The sequence below is a fragment of the Eublepharis macularius genome, chromosome 3, assembly GCF_028583425.1.
Source record: "Eublepharis macularius isolate TG4126 chromosome 3, MPM_Emac_v1.0, whole genome shotgun sequence".
Taxonomy (NCBI): domain Eukaryota; kingdom Metazoa; phylum Chordata; class Lepidosauria; order Squamata; family Eublepharidae; genus Eublepharis; species Eublepharis macularius.
Window position 1 is genome coordinate 134213001 of NC_072792.1, and position 15467 is coordinate 134228467.

The window sequence follows — 15467 nt, forward strand, 5'->3', positions numbered from 1 at the left end:
CATGGAGCTGCAATGTGGTTACAAGTTGGGAGAAGACACCCGGGGGAGGTGTGTTCTGTAGCCATGGGCAATCCAATCTCATCCCTGCAAACCCTGATAGGCAGCTCTGATGGCCAAACACAGACCTCCTGCATTGCTCTATGGGACCTCAGCTTATAAAAAGCACTGCGCTCCTAGGCTGGCTTTCACTTTCAGCAAGCAGTGGAGTGTGAGAGATGTTGCTTGCTACTTGTTTGCCTTTGGGGAGACTCTAAGCAAACAAGGGAATCCACCCGGATAGTAGAAAACCAAGTTATAGTTGCACTTTGCACTATAAAAATATAAAAAATTGTTAGATATATACATATTCCCGGAATTGTTTGCCTTTGGGGAGAGACAGAGAGTTTATAATTGAGCTTGGATTTTTGTGGGAGTTTCCTGGGGGCCTTGGATTGGAGAGGGTATAACTCCAAGATCCCTATTGCAATGTTGACCAAATTTGGGTGCTGGCTGGAGGAGAGCCTGCTGCACAGTCCCTGTGAATATGGGCTCTCTACGTGCAATGGGGGCCGTTCTGAGCACCACGAACCGTGAACCACGTACCAGTTTGGCAACGGGAAATGTCCGTTGCGGTTCACAACTTCGGGATCGTCATCGGCACCGAACCACAAGCTGTGGATTCATTAAATTTTTTTGGTTCATGCCCATGTCTAGTCCTGGTTTTCTTTTTCAATGTAAAGGCTAGTAGAGGCAATGTTTATATACACTCCCTACATAAGCATTGAGAATAGAGAGAGTAGCTTTTGCTAAGCTCTGGTTTTCTGTCATAGGGGTCCCCTCCTTCTCAGCTGCAGCCTTTTCTTCCCAGTTCAAGGTCATGCATCATCCCTTTCACTGTATGACTGATGGGTTAGAAGGGCTATCTATTACATTTTTATCCCACCCTTCCTCTAGAGAGTTCAGGGTGTTGTAAACATTCTCTGGTTTCCATATTATCCTCATATCCTCATATCAATGCTATGAAGCAAGTTTAGGCAAAGAGACAAAATGCCCTAGCTTGTAGCAGTAAACAGAGTGGCGGGGGTGGGGGGCTTAAACAGGGATGTCCTCAAAACTAGTCTGTGCTGTACCAAAAGAAAGACATTGTCTTGGCAACTATTTCTTTTCATAAGTAGTTTACACTGTGAAAAAGCAAAGCCATATAGTAAAGAGACAATGGCATGTATCTTCCCACTCCATTTAGCAAAGTTGGAAGCCTTCCTGCAGGCCAAGAAATGTTTCAACGTTGGTGGCTCTTGCTCTAGTGAAAGAGACACAAGTTGGAAGGAAGTTTCCTTACACTGAAGGAAGGATGCAGGCTTTTTGCGTAGAATGGTAGGATGTATGCTATCTTTCTGCCCTGGCACAACTCAGCTAGGGAAGAAAATTAAGCTCTTATCAGCAACTAGTTTTGCTAGAAGGCCTTTCTGAGAAGGGAAGTGATTCAGAATTGGCCACAGTCTCCCAAAGCTGTCCTCATTACAACCATTGCCTCTTGATCATCAGAAAGGGTGACATTCATCAGGAGACAAAATCTGGTCCATGAACCTCTAGGTGTTCATTGAATAATGGAAACATAGAGCTGGAAGGGACCAAAAGGATCATTTTGTCTAATCCCTTGTACATCCTGTATAGGATTGCCAGCCTCCAGGTAGCGCCTGATGATATCCCAGAATTACAACTGATCTCCAGATGACAGAGATCAGTTCCCCTGGAACAAATAGGTACTTCGGAGGGTGGAATCTATGGCATTATGCCCCACTAGCATCCCTCCCCTTCACAAACCACACACTCCCCTGGCTCCACCCCCAAAATCTCCAGGAATTTCCTGACCTTGAGGTGGCAAGCCTAATTCTGTACATACTATACATTCTGCACACAAAGCAATATTCCCTCCCAGTGGCCACATTAACTTCCCTCTTGGGTGTGTGCCCTTTATCAAAAAGTCAAAAAAGGGAACTGATTTTTCACCATTCAAAAAGCATATTTATATACATACAGGAATTTTGTTTTACATGCTCCAGACTTTGAATAGTCATGCATAAGTCTTACAATTCATATATTGCTTTTAAATTAATATGCATGTTGCATTTCATATCTAGAAACCTTTTTGCTTCCCAACAAAATAATTGTATATGCTTACATATTCTTCTTTAATGAATCAATGTCAGCTTAAAATACACTGTTCTAAACATCTGCTTAAGATAACTAATTCACATTCCAATTTATTTAATCTTCTCTTGTTAATTGCTCTTTTATTTTTCCATATTTTAAGCTAGGCATCTTTTTTGCATTGCTTTTAGCATATTTTACAGAGTCAAAGAAGAGATCATATAAAATATATGGAGGATAAACTGTGGTCAGGACTTCCTGCCACTGAAAACTACTAAACTATGGGATATTCTCTCAGGGGAAGTAAAATTTTACCCTTGGAGATGTGTATTCAAACATGTGTTCAAACAAGTATCTTTGCCGGAAATTCTTTGGAATTTCAACTTTGCTTATAGTTTCTCCAAAAACAGGGATAGTTGAACAAAAACTAGTAAGTAAACCACAAAGGAACATCAGTTTATTTTCTTGGTTTTCATGGCTTGTAATGGATTTTTATAACACATGGAACAGATGTCCTAGTGAAGTAATGTTTTTAAATATTTCCACAATCTTTTGTTGCTGCTTGGCACATCATCCTGTTTTGTAGTATAGCACCACTTGGGCCCATGTGCTTCTGTGTCTGTAGAAATTAGGGTTGCCTACCTCCAAGTGGTGGCTGGAGATCTCCCTGAATTATAACTAACCTCCAGGCCATGGTGATCATTCCTCTGGAGAAAATAGGTTCTTTGGATTTTATGGCATTATACCCCACTGAGGTCCCTCTCCTCCCCAAACCCTGCCCTCTCCATGCTCAGTCTCCCAAATTTCCAGGAATTTCCCAACCTGGAGCTGGCAATTTTAGTAGCAATGTATTGATGGACAGCTCTCTGCTGTTTCCTGGTTGTCTGGCTAGGTCTTTGTGGATTGGTATTCCTCAGTACAGAGTGATATCAGATATTGTGATGTTGCAAAGGATACACAGCTGGGATGTTTATGTGTTTGGCTGTCTGTGACCAAAATGTATGTACTGCTTCCATCCTTTGAGATATAGTTTTCCTTCCTAATTTTTTTCTAGTCATAGATTTTTTTTATGTTGGTGTATTGCAGTGTTTGCTGATGCTTTTTTATGCCATGTAATGTGCAGACTATTTTCTTAAGGGGCTGCTTACTATCTAGAATATTGGGTATGGGTATCTTTTTGGCATGCATTGTTATTCTGTTTCACTGGTGGGAAAAGAACTTAGTCCTTGTGAAAAAGGACAGGTTGCTATCTAACAGTGGGTTAAACTAGACATGCAGGTTTTTAAAGAGTTGGGTCTGGGTTCCCCAGATCCAACTTGGGTTCCTCACAGCCACAGAGCAGCTGTGGAGAACTGTTGTTAAAAAATAAAGGAGAGCCCAAACATCCTCAAAACGCCTCCATAGGGGGAGGAAAGGCTATTTGCCTTCTCCCCTGAAGCTGTCTCCCCCATGTCACAATAGCACAGGGAAAAGGTATTTCTGTTTTTACTACTCCATGTGCACAGAGTACGCAACATGCAGCAACAAAAACACAGCACCCCTCCAGATTGAGGCTGGGCGGGGGGGAGGGAAGGAACCCTTCCTCCTCCTGCCGTGGCAGTCTGAAGCCATTTGGGCTTTCCTTCATTTTTTAATAGCCATTCTCCACAGCTGCTTGGTAGCTGTGGGGACCTGAATTAGATCTGGGAAACCCGGACTCAACTCTTTAAAAACTGCTCATCTAGTTTGACCCTTTGTCATCCTATATCACCCACACCATTGGCCTTCTCCACCTCTGCCCCATTATTATGGCAGAGCTAAGCCACAGCTTCTGTGTAGTCATGAAGATGTGACAGTATTAACTGTGTCAATCTAATCTTTTTCTGGCATTTCTGGTGTAGCGAAGAAACCTGTGGGACATGAACACTGCCACACTTTATGTAGCACAATTACATCTTTTTTTATATACCAAGAAACAAACAAGTTTTTGAGGGCACTATTTGCCACCAGAAATGGAGGTATTATTTCAGATTTGTAAGGATTTGTAAGTTTCATTTGAGTACAGTCATTTGAACACCTTATTGCATTGTTTCCTCAGACTGTAGAATTTTTAAGGGAAATGTACATAAAAGGAATGCTCACAATTGATGGGGGGAGCAGCAAATCTGACTACAGAAACAAACTAGGTCCTATTGATGTAGGGCACAATTTACTTCCCATTAATCAAATAAAATGTGTAAATATTGACTTAGGTTTGCTACTTTTATTATTCGAAAATGGCCTGTAGGGGAAAGGTAAACCTGCTGGTTTTCCAACATCCACCCACATATTAACCAGCACAATAAACCCAAACAAAAGCTAGATTCGTCACCATTCCCAGTCAATTCTATGTAAAACCAATAAACCTTATCAAGAAAAGGTAATGATTAAATACTTTATAGAGGCCTTCCAGCTAGCTCCCATAGATCATAAAATCCTGGAAGCTTTTAATCCAAGTGCCTCATTATCATATTACCATGTATCACTTTTTTTTCTAAAGAATGACATTTATATAGCTGTAACCTTAAACTTTCCATCACATATCTTACTGTGTTAAAATAATATTACAGCAACAGATACTGTAGGAAGGTAAGTTAGCCTTTCCGTAAAGGTTCTAAAGCATTTTAAATCATAATAATGGATAGCAAGAAAAAATCCTTTAAATCCCTAGAGGTTTTGTACAGGGGTTACTTATTTTAACCTTACTTTCCCTTTTCTTTTTCTTATCATACCTGAGTAACTTTTTAATTATTCCCTCAGCAAGGAAACAAAACCATTTGCTGCCTGTCATAGATATTTTAGGACATATTCACAAGGTTATGCCTTTTTAACTCTAGTTCACTCTACTAAGGATAACACTAGCTCCCTGGTTTTGTGCCAATATGCACTCATACTGGCACTGTTCACCAACTTTCTTCTCTCTGTATGTAGTGCATATGCACCATCTATCTCCAAATACACAAATATATGTGCCAGCCGGGGCTAACATTTCATGCATCTGCTATACTAGGAGTTTATGTCACTGTACAATTATTACTTAGTAATAATATGAATGTGCATTCTCTTATTCTCAATATTATAACAAACACTAATGAGGAATTAGTTAATAGTAGTTAATACTTATACCAGCAGCTGGCTTTCTTATTTATAGTGTTCAAGCTGAATTCTAGATTATACTGAGGAGAAGATAGTCAAATAATAAAACTGACAGGGAGCCTTCCAGACAATTGAAGAGATTTTTCTGATAAGTTTTTCTGTTCCATAACTGGCATAGGAAAAGCAGTAGTACCTTTTAATTTGTCTGTGATGATACTGTTCTCATATAGACTATGGGTTACAAGTAGACATGGGCACGATCCAAAAAATAATCCCGATTTAGCTGATCGTGATTCCACGCCGCTGCCAAATGCAGGTACCCGATTCTAACTAAGTCTCGTTTCTGGTCCAAAATCGGATCCAAAATCGGAAATCGGGGAGGCCAGTGCCCAGAGCAACCGTAGTCAGGCTGTTGCACGCACGCGCATGTGCACGTGCACGCGCACGCTTCTGAGTCGCTCCCGCCCACGCAGCAAGCCGGCTGTCCCGGTGCGCTGAGGAGCTCGCAGCAGCATGAGTGGCTCGGAGGCTGCCCGCGCCATTCACCTGCCCCACAAGACAAAGGGCGGCCAGCTTGCCCGCACAACCCTTGTGCTGGGGAAAGGCGAATGGTGCAGGCGGCTTCCCAGCTTCCCGCGCTGCCTTTTGCCTTTCCCCAGGACAAGGGGCGGCTGGCTTGCCCACGCGCCCCTTGTGGGATGTACTAAAACGAATGACAGAATTGCCCATTGAAAATAATGGGAGAGGCTTGAATGCCCATTGGAAATAATGAGAACCTGGAATGCTCATAGACTTGCATGGGCTCCATTGAAACACATTAAAGCAAAAAAAAGGTGCAAAGAAAACGTGGAATGGATTTTGAAGGAAACTCTCTGGGCCCATATAGACTGTTCTGGGACTGGATTGACAGGCCCCTGAGTGCAATGACGGCCTCTGGGTGTCTCAGAAGGGCTCTGGGACTGAAATGACAGGCCCCTACCTGGAATGAGGGCCCTTGGGTGTCTCAGATGGGCTCTAGGACTGGAATGACAGGCCCCTGACTGGAATGACAACCCCTAAGTGTGACAGAAGGGCTCTGGGACTGGAATGACAGGCCCCTACCTGGAATGAGGGCCCTTGGGTGTCTCAGATGGGCTCTGGGACTGGAAAGACAGGCCCCTGACAGGAATGACGACCCCTAAGTGTGACAGAAGGGCTCTGGGACTGGAATGACAGGCCCCTACCTGGAATGATGGCCCCTGGGTCTGCCAGAAGGGCTCTGGGACTGGAATGACAGGCCCCTGACTGTCACCCAGGGACCATCATTCCAGTCTCAGAGCCCTTCTGACAGACCCAGGGGCCGTCATTCCAGTGTGGGGCAAACAGCGCAGGCAGCCTCCCAGCCTCCCGCGCTGCCTTTTGCCTTTCCTTTGTGCCCACCCCCTTCCCCCTCCCTCCCCTGGGTTGCTGCTCCGTGGATGGAAGGAAGCCTGCTAATCAAGGAAAGCTGGGCTTCCATTCGTGTTTCGAGGGCAACAGAAGGAGGGCACAGACAGCTCATCCCCCCCCTGACTCCGTTGCCCCGGGAATTAATTACTGGTGCCAGAGTGTCTGCAATTCCGAACAGAAACCGATATATCCCATCAAGTCCCGAACAAGCAAACTCCCGACTGCTGGATCGCTTGCTGTGGACAGAACTGATTCGCTGAGTCACGATGAAGCAAACGCCAAAATCGGGGACTTTTTGAAATTGTAATTCAGATTGTGCCCATGTCTAGTTACAAATTTCAGTATTTGAAAATGGCATGACTACTATGTGACTACAAATGCTGTCAATTTTGTATCAAATGTGTTGACAGTAGGTGTTTGCATTCTGGAAGTCCTGAGCTGAAAATATACATGAAAATTGCTGGTTTGAGTTGTTATCATGATTTTCCAAAGTTACACAAATCCAGGATTCTTAGGCATTACAAAAAAAAAAAAAACCCACACACGAAACGTATGTGCTGCTTTTCATGCTTGGGTGCTTATCATGAGCAGCAGCAGGCATCTTGCTTGCCTTTCATTCTCTGAATTTCTCAGGGAAAAATGGCTTGCACCACCTGGGAGTCTGGGAAAGGAGGCTCCCAGCCAGAGCAAACCTGGCAATTCTGTCTCACTCCTTCCCTCCCTGCTTTGTGAGAGTGGCACCTTTTTTTCTTTTTTTCTTTGCAAGTACAATAGCTGGAGGCACCCTGTACAAGGGCCCACAGAATTGGACCTGTTGATCCAATTGTAAGCAGTCAGCCCAGCCTCCGCCATTTTAATAGCAGTTTTATGTGTGGCTGCTTGTAATATTAAAAATGTTCAGGCCTCTGGAGTTAAAATGGCTGCTGTTTGGCCACCAGAGGACCTCTAACAGTTGCTACGTCCCGCCTGGGAGAACCAAGCATGCAAGGAATGCTGCCCTGGAATGCGGAGTGATTGAGAAATGATTGGATTTACTGCCATCTCCGGCCCCACCAGTGCCCAGTGCAACAAAGGACTCGCAGAGTCACCCCCACTTAGCACATTCCTTTCCCTCCTTCTGTGATGAGATCTCCAGTCCATGATTGAGGAGCTAATCAAATGGCATTCATAAGTATAGACAGTCATTCCTGGCACAATGTATCCCCTCCCTAAAAACACTTAACCTAGCTCCAGTGGACCTCATCAGAAAACTGTCTTTTTTGTACAGCACTAGAACTAGTTTTGCATCTGCAGTCACACGCCCTGGCAGCTATCAATCAAAGTACTCAAGACTTTTGTCTAACCCAGGAACTGACCATTGGAGTCTTTGTCCTAACTGCTAGGAAGACTCTCCTCCACCTCAGGGCACATTCTACCTATAAAGGTAGAGCTCTGGCCCCATTCAAATTGTGCAAGCTTTCTGGCTTCTTCCTTAGGGTCACTTCCCTAAATCTCTTGCTCTCTTTGCCAAGGATGCTGGCGTTCGAAGCTACTGTCTTCCTCCATGGACTGGACCCCCTTCTCCAGGACAGGTAGATATAATTACTCTCTCTCACTATCCCCAATCTCTGGCTACATTTCCTAGGACTCTGTGTTTGTGTAGTTATTTTTCCCAGTAATTGGTGTGTATGTGCATGAAGTTCTTGTGTTCAATAAAAACTTATTGTTTTATATTAAGCACCAGACTCGCTTGTTTTATTGTAGGAAGGGACCTGGTATACAAAGGTGATACCACCTCTCGTATAGCCGTCTTCCTTGCTAGCTAATTTCCCCATAAATCATATTTTCGCAAGGAGACCATTTCCGGTAACACAATATGCTTGAAACTTGGAGGTTCTTTATGAACAGGCAGCATTATCTCCCCTGCCATTTTGGTGTTATTTGGTAGAAGGACATCCACTCCAGTCCCTCTGAAAAAAAGTATTTTACTTTGTGAAAAGAAACAAACAACAGACTGTGTAACAAGGAAGAATGGCAAATGCAGAGTTTTCAGCAGCAGGGTACATATTTTTATTGTCAGTCATTGTAAGAGTAGGAAAATGAGTGAATGTAGACACGCTGGTAGAAAGCTAGTGCTAGGTCATCACTCTACTACCATTCCCCTGCCCATAGGAATCAGTAGAGAGAAGTGTGCCTGCTCTTAGACACACCTACTTTGGGAGACTTTAAAATCAAACCGCTTTGTTAAATCTGCTCAAGACTTAAGAGGTCTTTAGATTAACAGGAGGAGTATGTCCTATACAAATTTGGTGCAATTATCTTTATAAACAGATGCCCAAGACCCTTGAATATATTGAAAAATAATATTCCCCAAACTCCAGAACCTGAAAAACTGCACCAATTTGAATCCCAAACTGGTAGTATACTACTTGAAAATCACCAATCACAGTACAAATCTCCCCACCACCACCACCAGGATCAGAAATTGTAATGAATTTTTTCTTGGAAATCACCCCTAGTTGACAGTAGAGATGGGCATGAACGGAAAAAAAAACCCTAACATGATGTTTGTTGTTCATTGCCATCCACGAACAGGGATTCATGAACAACCACGAACATGGCCCTGTTCACGAACATGTTCATGGTTGGCTGTTTGTGGGGGCCAGCAGGCTCTCCTCCAGCCATCATCCAAGTCAAGATCCCTACTACACCACTCCCAGAAACCTGACCTGAGCAGGCACCAGGAAAGGTACCAATAATGAATAATAGCTTGGCCCCAGAGCCTGGCAGCAGCCCTGAAACTTGAAGGGGTAGATCCCTATCCCACCACACACAAAGAAAATTCAATCTCCAATGTACTCTATCAAAATGCCAAAAGCAACTCTCTCCCTCTCCACTGTCTGCAAACTAGGCCAGAGCTGGGAGCCCCCATCCCCCCCTAGTCTTTGCTCCCTTGTTGTAACACATTTGGAGCTCCACATTTGAAAGCAAGACCTGCCTATCAAGCTAAATTGGGCTTAGATTGGGGTTTCCAGGGCAACAGCAGAAGTTCAGACAATCCCTGCCTAAGTTGCCAAGGGAATTGATTGCAGGTGCCAGACTGTCTGGCTTGACGAACAGCAACGACCACCTGTTCGTTTAGAATGGTGCCTCACGAACAGCTTGTTCATGAACAGCAGATTGGGCTGTTTGTGGCTTTTTTTGTTCATATTGCTGTTCATGCCCATCTCTAGTTGACAATTGAACTTACCATATTTGACTGTGAATGGATCATTGCCTGTTTGATTCAGCACCAATTGAGTCAAAGCCTGCAAAACAATTTTGCGTCAGAGTTTTTGTTGTGCATGCTTGAAAATGCTGTTGATCCAAACAGATTTGCAGCCACTAGTGTAGCTAAGGACTACTTAGGTACCTGATACAGGTCTTGAAGGACAGCAAACACATCTTCTAAATAAATAATAAATACTTAGACAAACCCCAGTGATAGAATGTGGGGGTTTTTTACATAGCCTTTATTATGACTGATTTGTATGATCTGTGACATTGTATGATCTGCCTCCTGGGTGAAGCAGCAGTGCAGCAAGGAGGCAGGAAGTAAAGCTCTACCGAGGTGTGTGAGAATACACATGATTGAAACACCAACTGCACAACACTGCACTGTTAAGCAACCTGCCTAATAGCCATGAATGGGTCAACAAACAGGGCATCCAAAAATCAACTCTGGTTAACAAGATGGGAGCCAAATTGGCAGGTATTCAAGAATCCCTGTATATGATTGAGAAGTGTGACTGATTTGCTATTTTTACTAGTATGTGGAAGATTGTTGTTATTTAAAGACTATGAGGTTTTCCCCATTCCCTTTACCTATACCATTAGTGGAATTCTATCCATTGATTTTGTGATCTGCCTGTAAGTGTATTAGAGCTACTGTCTCATATGTTACAGTGATTATCTGTAGTGTATCCAAATGCTCAGTTCTTTCAAGTTATTCATGCAGGATGGATACAGTAACAGTTTCTCTGCCTTCATGTCAGTCACTATGTTCCACTGAGCACTATTATTCTAGTTTTATTTTCCAGCCAGCACTCATATTCACTGTCTGAACAATGAACAAGAGACAAAGAAGTAAGCAAGCACTACCTGCTTACCTGACTTCATTGGGTACCCAGACTGGAATGTTCCTGCCTTCTGGTGGTGTCAATTCATGCCTCTGTCTATTCTGCAAGTGAAAATTTTAATTGTGTATGAAACGAGTGTTCCTCTGGTGAAAATTTTGCTGAGGGATAAAATCCCCAAGAATGTCTTCCCATGGTTGTTGTGGGTTTTCCGGGCTGTATTGCCGTGGTCTTGGCATTGTAGTTCCTGACGTTTCGCCAGTAGCTGTGGCTGGCATCTTCAGAGGTGTAGCACCAAAAGACAGAGATCTCTCAGTGTCACAGTGTGGAAAAGATGTTGGCAGGTCATTTGTATCTACTCAGGAGGGGTGGGGTTGAGCTGAGTCATCCTGTAAGAATTTCCCAGGGTGTGGAATGCTAATGGCGGGAGGCTTCACTGTATCCTGAGGACGTTCTTTTGCATATGGATTGGGGCTTGATGTGCTAATCTTCTCTGCAGGGCTATTGTTGAGTATAGAGTGTTTTGTTAGCCTGGTGTTTTTCAGAACCAGTTCTGTTTTTCAGAACTGGTTTTTCAGGGAACTTCCCTGATTCAGAAAGCATTCTTTATCAAACTTGGATTACCTGGAATTATAATTATCTGCATATGGTACTGTGCTCAGATTCCTCACTGGTAGAGTTAGTACCACAGAACTGAAATATTAGATGAAAGGTCAGCTTGCCAATTATGCTGTGCACTTATTTTGCATTTAATGTTACTTTGCATTTCTGTTATCCATATCTGTTCATTTCTCCCCTTCTCATTGCCATGTATATAACTATTAATAACTCAGTACAGCATGTACCCAATTACTAAATCAATGAAAGGTTTCATTGTAGAATTCAGGTCAGCAGGCACTGTACTATATATATATATAATTTTGCTTGTGAATTGAAGCATCTGCCTTCCTGGTGTACTCTTTTCTGATAATTCTCAACACAGGATGCTACTGAAATAGATAAAGAGCTTTTTAAGGTGCCTCCAGGGGTTCTGCCACACCATTGAACAGTATACCCAGCCGATGCCATACTATAAATAATCCTATATGGGGGCTTATTATAAACCCACTGATTTCAATTCAGTCATTCTGTTCTAAGCTGATTGATTTCAATGGGTTTAGACCCAAGTGATTCTGAATAGCAATGCACTGAAATAGGTTTTGAAAATAGGTATTTTCAGAGCTTATGATGTTGTATGGAAATGTTACCAGAACTGCTCTTTATTATAATGGGGAATTAGCTGTAGCAGTCTGTAACTTAAAATTAGCGCGGATCTTAACCTATGTCTACAGAGGTCCCGATCCCAGACACTCAAGTGAAAAAGAGGCAGACTACAAATAAGTTCCAAACACGTGTATTTAGTGTGGCGTAAGCCTAAACTTGCACAAGCATACAAAGAACACACAAGATCTAAGAAATACAGAGTAGGAAATACAGAGACGTTTGCATTAGCTGGTTCCCAACGATGGTGGGGAATACTCACTTATCCTGAAGCGAAGCAGAGACACAACAGCGAGGGTGGCCCAATGCCAGCACTGGATCCACAGACGGACAGCAAGGAGGTCTGGATAGGGAATGGCCGAGGCACCGAGTGGTCTGGGAGACCAGCTTAAATACCCCAAAACGTACCCTGGGGCTGGTGCTGTACTTGGTGGTTCTCACAGATTAAAACAAAGGTTCTAATGGGCTACTGAATGGCTTGGATGGGCCACTTTAGTAATCAGATCATGATAAGTGACATCTCAGGAAGAGGGGACAAAAGAGGGAGGGGGAAATCCAAGTGGGCTGAAAGGATGTTCCAGCGGACAGGGCTTGTCCTGATGTCATCAGCTCTGGAATGCGGAGGTTTCTTTGAGATGCATTCTTTAAGTGCTTGGGATGGTCGGCACTTAGTTCCTTCTCCTGGGCAGCTCCTAAGATATGCAGAGCGGGGCGAGGTACTCTTGCTGCGGACGTGGTGTGCCCGCTTCGCCAAAATGGCTTCTCAAAGCAGTCTTCTTCCCTGGGTCTTCTGGGTGCCTGAGAACATGAATGCCGGCTGGGCATAGCTGGGGCTGGATAGCAGGCTGCCCGGTAGCGAGGGCAAGCTCGGGGACCGGCTCGCGGGAGGCTCCAGACGGGAACTGACCAGGGAGCGCCTAGCCAGGCTCGCTGGAGTTTTCCCCGGCAGGCGCCCGGCTGCTAGCAGCGGCTTGGGCCCAGATGAGGCAGGCTTCCATGGAGGCAGGGGAAACAGCACACAAAACACAGTCCAAAGCAGGGAACAGGCGCGGTCCGTGGCAGATGGCAATGCAGGCACGGAGCACACTTGTAATAAAGTCCAAACATACACTGGGAAATCCAGATATAGGTCAGGGCAGGGCTGCCCAGAAAGAGAGTCCTTTGTGCAGTTATCCAAACATGGAGTCAGTAAACTACACAGTCCATAGCAGCAGTAAGGCAATTGACACGCAGGCAGGAAACTGACACGTGTATCAGGACACACACGTGCAGGGCAATCTTGGTGTAGCAGTAAAACAGCAACGCAGGAAACTTTAACACAGTTCATGGCAGGCCTTAAAGCAGGAGAGGGGGCCTACTTGGCAACAGAAAAGGACAAAATTAGGGTATTCAAGACACACAAACCCAAAACTCCCTTTAAGTACATTGAACTAATGCAGTTTTATAGATAACAGCATTTTTGACCTGTGAAGTATGGGCATTTGAAGTGTGGTCATTGCATGATTTGTGATTTAGTCATCATGACCATAGAGCAAGTTAAGGAATTGGACTTACCTTTGTGCAGTTTTTCTACCTGTAGCACCTGCAACATAGGCTACCTGATCAGATGTATATGTGGGAAGTTATATGTCGGAAGTACTAGTTGAACTGTTAGGATTTGTATTCAGGAACATCAGTCCAGAATTAGACGCAAAATGATAGAAGCCCCATTAGTTTCTCATTTTAGTGAGGCTAAACATAGGGACAGTGATATACAATATACGGTCCTGTATGTGAGTGTAACCCCTATGAGGTCATTGGTTTAGCCCAGTAGGGAGGAGTCAGTAGCTAGAGACAGGCAGCTGAGGAAGAAGCTGGTTGCTGGGGAGCTGAATAATAATTAATATGCTCTTATCACCTTGAATAAGGGCTGTAATTCCCCAAGGACAAACGCCTGGGCAACAGTTGCTTTGAATTGAAGGGATAATGAAAAAGGACTCTATCACTTGGTGGAATCAGACAAGTTGACCTGTTTACCCTTTTCAAAGACATTGTTGATTTAAAGTTTCTGTATGGTTGCACTTAGGAATTTAGTTAAAGTGGGGGGGAAGTTGTATTAATTGTTAAAAGGTTTTTTTAAAAAATTCTTAAATTAAATTTGTGTGAAAGTTTGCTTCCTAAGCCCCATAGAACCCATACAAGGAGAATTTACATGAGCACCCTGAGGGAGTCTGAAAACATCCAGAGGGATCTCCTCCGGAAGGAAACTTGGTGGATTTTTAAGAGTGTAAGCCCTGGGGGGGGGGGGCTCCACATAAATAATTATCTAACGTGTTTTTTGTGAGGACATGCCATTGGTTGTTCTGGCCTTTTAAATGAGAACTCATATGGTTCTTGAATAAATGGGAAGGGCGGGTGGTTGTTTTTACACTCCCAGGAGGTGAGGCTGGGAAACACTGAGATTTCTGTGTGAACTGCTTGATACTCATATTTGTAAGTTCTCTTTTATCATTGTCAATTTTATGAATGTTCCACTGGATATAATATTATATTGCTTTGTAACTGTATTGCCTAAATTATTTATAGTTTGTAACTGACTTGAAGAGGAAGTGCCAAAACGGGAAGATTTGGCTAGCTCGCCCGTAGCAGTTACTACCGCAGTAACTACTGGGATCAACATGAAGAACTACGTTACTGATAAATTTATTGAATACTGATATAAGATTTTTGATCTTTATGTGATTGTATTTATATTATACCATATTTTTTTGTATGAGTATCAAAGGCACGGTCACTTTTTGAATAGGCAGTGGCACTTTATAGACTTTATGGACTGTGAATGGACGTCATATACTTAAGAAGGACTTTGCAGTTTGATAAACTGTTTGTTTACAGTTCGAGACACTGTGATATGCCTTAATGCCTTACTTTGAAGTCAGACTGTTTGCCTATACAAATTTTGATGCTCAGTTGATGTCTGTATTTTGTATGAAGACCAGGTTTACTATTGAAAAACTATCCTTAATGAATGTCGATATATAAATAATGTGGTTAGTTAGTTGTTCATGGCATTTTCACTCTTTCTTGGTCTGTGAAGTTCTTGGCATAAACTTACCTTTCATAAAATTTTCTTGTAATGTCTTGGTGAACAGCTGCAGCAATAAAAAAGACAATTCTATGCTAGGGATTATAGTGGAAGGAACTGAAAAAAAAGATGGCCAGTGTCATAATGCCTTTGTGTAGATGATATGTCTTAATTGAAGAAACAATCTAACAATTGAAGAAACAATCACAGTGTCTCAAAAGGAATATTGTAGTGCTGGAAAAGATGCATTAAGGGAGCTGGAGAGCTTTCTCCAATAGGAAAGGCTAAGGTGTTTGGGGCTTTTATAATTTAGAAAAAAAAATGTGTAAAGAGGAACATAGTAGAGGTTTATAAGCATGGGAGGAAGAAAATGGATA